The 4329-nt window shown below is 36.5% G+C and overlaps 1 protein-coding gene across 1 annotated transcript in view; it reads right to left on the bottom strand.

Annotated features, from left to right (window-relative positions):
• The window catches only part of LOC107685533 (MAGUK p55 subfamily member 6-like), a 19249-nt gene extending 16065 nt beyond the window's left edge, over positions 1–3184 (bottom strand). Inside the window, exons 1-2 of the mRNA XM_016482147.1 lie at positions 3087–3184; positions 1149–1226 (exon numbers count right to left, since the gene is read on the bottom strand). The gene's annotated coding sequence lies outside the window, so the exon portion shown is untranslated. The remainder of the gene's footprint in view (positions 1–1148; positions 1227–3086) is intronic.
• Positions 3185–4329: the final 1145 nt, after the last annotated feature.

Raw genomic sequence — 4329 nt, 5'->3', positions numbered from 1 at the left:
TATATATATGCTACTTGTGCAGCAGCAGTATGTCTTATTCCTGTACTTGCTTTGCAGCAGCAATAATCTAGAACAGCAATAACCAACAGCAGCAGCAATCCAGCAGCGAATCAGATCTACTCTGCCTAGATCAAATACATTAACACTGTCATATCCATTACCATACTAAATTCTTCAGAGAGTTATCATGATAGAAATACTAGCACACCTTTCCTCAACAAGTATTATTCACCTATGCAGCAAATGTTGCAGAAAGATTTAGCAGGTTGCTGCCATATAAAGCTCTGTTAAATATCATCATTCATCAACTGGTCACTCGTCTAAAAAAAAAAACTGAAGCCATGCCGACTGTCCCATCTATGTGTTTGTGATATGTTTGGATATCACAAAAATCACGCACACTAATGATCTATAAAGCATCCTATAAACCTGTAAGAGGCTCTAAAGTGCTTATCTGTGCCAGACTTGGCATTGGCAATGGTCATTATTCCTATATTGCAGGGCTATATTTCACGGCTAAGACAAAATTTGTCTTCAATAGCAATGAGAACCATGCACCTGGGGACAGGAAGAAGCAGGCCCACATCAGAATGTTTATTCACTCCATCATTCTGTTTTCCATTTTCATTAAAAACAGAATGAGAAAGTCAAACAGTTATGATAAAAACAAGCCAGAGACATATTTATCCATGCAGTGTCAGCTAAGTGCATCAGAATAATCAATTTAAGTAGTCTTTGAAATCTTGTATCACTGAGGGCCTTGAACTACGAATTAAATTAAATTAAGAGAAAAGGACTTTAACCACAAACAGACCATCTTTACACACAACAGTCCATCCACATGATCAGAGACACACAAACAGATATTCTACAAACAAAACCTGGATCTGTTACCGTCGAATGCTGATTACAGCTACACTATCCTATAATATGTGTGTTTATATAGAAACACATACAATAGGTTTTGAGTAGAAACAAGAAAACTCTCAGTTGTACTTTACCAATGGCAACAACATTTAATTCAGCATCTCTGGATATCATAATACCACCCATAATCATTTGAGGAAATTAGTATTTTCATGCACGTTAATCCAGCACAGAAAGGAGGACACAGAACATAACAATACATGTTATATGTAATAACTCACCTGCAAAATGAATTTCAGGGCAGTTCACAGAACCTCTGCTCAGCCTCTTCTCATCTGGAGCTCATGAAGGCAGAAAACCTGTAAGAGGTCAGATTTCCAACATTACTAAAAACGGCAAAAGCCCAACTGTGATTCCCACATACAGCAATACACAGACAAAGAGATTGACATCTGATTAAAATAACTAATACTTGTGTTTAATGTGGAAAGATGAGCATATAACTAAATGCAAGCAATAATTAACATTCCCTTTATAAAAAATAAAAAAAACAGCTCACAAAAGACTGCAAAGTTTCTCTGAAAGTAATAAAACACACTTCTGTCTGTCTTGGGGGACATCATCAATTTTGTATGAAGCCACAAAATCCAAAAGAAAATACAGTGTAACAGTGTTTCAATCACTCCATCCAACACCATTATTAATTTGAAAAAGGCTGTTTTAGGAACCTAATTTTAAAGCCCATCACTGTTGCACAACTAACAGTATACTGGTGCGGGCAGAGTAATCCCATTCTGCTGACTCTATCCGCCTTGTATGGTGGTGTGCTATGAATCATTGCACACGATGTGCGGTTGCTCAGTATGCTGTAGAATAGTATGTTCACACTTACAGCTTGAGGCCAAAGGGTTGGGGAAAATGTAACTAGGCCAATGTGTTTCAAAGTGGAGGAGCATGTAACAGAAGCTTGCATTCAACACAAAGTAAAAATAAATAAATAAAATGTTTGCTTAAACTCAGTCACCAAAATAAAATAGCAGCTATATATATATATATATATATATATATATATACACACATATACACACACATAATGCGATATATAGCAAATCTTAATTCGCAAAATGTTACTATATTATTGGCCAGCTATATAAAGTTGGATAGAAAAGTATGTCCAACTTTATTCTCATACAGCAAATCTCAACTATATTATTGTTCATCTCTAATCTGTTGAATGCGACTATAAGGCATGAAAATATTAAAGGGCACCTATTACACATATACACACACACACACACACACACACATGCATACATACACACACACATCAGTACTGCTTTTTGCTCTCCCTTAAATGTGGTGTTCAAAAACATAACTACATGGTTTCCTTGAAGGTGGAAAATAGAAGTAATTATGATTAGGAGTCGAGACAATGAAAAAAAAAAAATCACAGCTGTGCATGATTCAGTGTTTTCCCCTTTTGATTTGCTACTAAACTATGGTCATTCAGTAGGTTGAGAAACAGTTAAAGGGCTAAACATGCTTGGCTGCTGGTGCCTATTTGAGATTTAGATATATACGTAAATGGCCCCACTAAAGTAGACGCAAATATAGATGAAATTCAGATCTGCACTTGTACTGTGTTGTAAATGAGTTATAACGCCACAAAGGCCAGTGACCTGCTCTTATTGTTACAGGCAACTCGCTCACAGATGACTGTCCTGGCAGTGGCACGTCTTATTCAGATACTGTTCTAGTTCATATAACCTACTATTTGTAAAGGTTTCCAGTCACGCTGGACAGTACGTAACATTGCGCATTAGATTTTTATGATGGCAACACAAGCGCACGTGCGGCCCATTCAACTTCAAGGAAACGCGCAGCGCGTGGCTCTCGCTGAGCTAGTACAGCTTTAACAACCCGGACTCGTTTTCTCCTATGTTATAAAGTTAACATTATGCGTTCGGCCGGTTCGTTTTCGCAGTTCTTTCATTCATAACTTGAATTGGCTGCATCAGTTAGCTTTAACAGTGTAGCCGCGGAGCGCTAGCAGCAATCAGCTGTTTATTATTAGACGGCTAACTGGATTTAGCTGGTTAGCGCTCCAATCAAAAGTGTCCCCAGTGTGAGACAGCTGTATAGACAGCCACGTGTAGAGCCCTGTTCACACAAACACCCGCATCTACAATCCCAAATCATTCATAGTCCTCAAGACTTACCTCACTGACCCCCCTGGGTGGACCTGTGTCCCGATGAGAAATTTAAAGCTCCATGAATATCCCAAGCAGACAGAACAAGACACTTATCCTCTCTAGTGCTCTATATGTCAGTCAAGACGCTCGGACCTGCCCCTTTCGTTGACGCCCGTGTGGAATAACCAATCAGAGGCACGGGATGCGAAAGGACGCGCCCACTGACCGTGGCCTCTTCCGTAGGATTTTCTCCTCCCTATTACTTGCTCAGGGTGTGTATGACCATGCACCAAGTGTTGAATGTTATGACATACATTTATAAATCATTTTAAATTGTAAATTTACTTTATAAAGAATCTATTAGGGAACTAGGAGTTTGGACAACAGCCATTTTACTAGCCATTATCTTCATGAAATATTCTGTTCACAATAAATACAAGCTATGTACATCTTCAGTTGGTGACCTCTATTTTAATGTTATTGTCCAGAAGAGGGCGACATCAACAGATTTAAAGCATTTATGTGCAATAAATGTTGTATATAAACATGTTTTAAAAATTATATATATTATATATACTCTAAAAGCTGATATCCCACAAACTTCACCATACAAATGTGATTATGAGAGATGACATTTTATATCATGGTCACTGACCTTTATGTAATCATATATCATATTGTATATATCCTAAGGTATTTTAAATAAGTGTTTTGTTCTCTGTTGATATTAAAATATATTTTAGAAACTTAAACTTCTGGAGGTCTGAAAGATCTGAAAAGTAGCCAAAACCTAAGAATATATTCATGAATTCTAAATGTTGTTAGTCTTTTAGGAGGTTAAAAACGTATCTGCGATTTAATTAATATACAGCCACTATTATTAATTTCTTCAATGCATTTAATTCACAAACACTGTATAATAAATAATACAGAACATAATGACCAAAGTGAATGAAAACAGTATCAGAGCAAAAGTTTAAAGCTGCACACTGCCACTCTCTGGTCACCACTGATATCACTTGGTGGATGGCAAAAAAAAAACTGTGAAGAGACACATGAAAAAGAGTTTGATGTTGTTTTTAGAAAATATATTTATATTAATTACATATATTTTTTATTAAAAAAAAAATGTTTTTCATGATTTGTGTTACTTTTTCCATTTTTGCTACTTCATAAATAAAAAGAAGTGTATAGGCTAATGTATAAAACAATTTATAAAACGGGTCAACTAGCCTGCCCTTGATACACAGCTAAATCTTTCTGTACGAAT

Source organism: Sinocyclocheilus anshuiensis, unplaced genomic scaffold (genome assembly GCF_001515605.1).
Source record: "Sinocyclocheilus anshuiensis isolate Anshui unplaced genomic scaffold, SAMN03320099.WGS_v1.1 scaffold185, whole genome shotgun sequence".
Taxonomy (NCBI): domain Eukaryota; kingdom Metazoa; phylum Chordata; class Actinopteri; order Cypriniformes; family Cyprinidae; genus Sinocyclocheilus; species Sinocyclocheilus anshuiensis.
The sequence above is the reverse complement of the archived record's forward strand: the minus strand, read 5'-3'. Positions and strand labels throughout refer to the sequence as shown.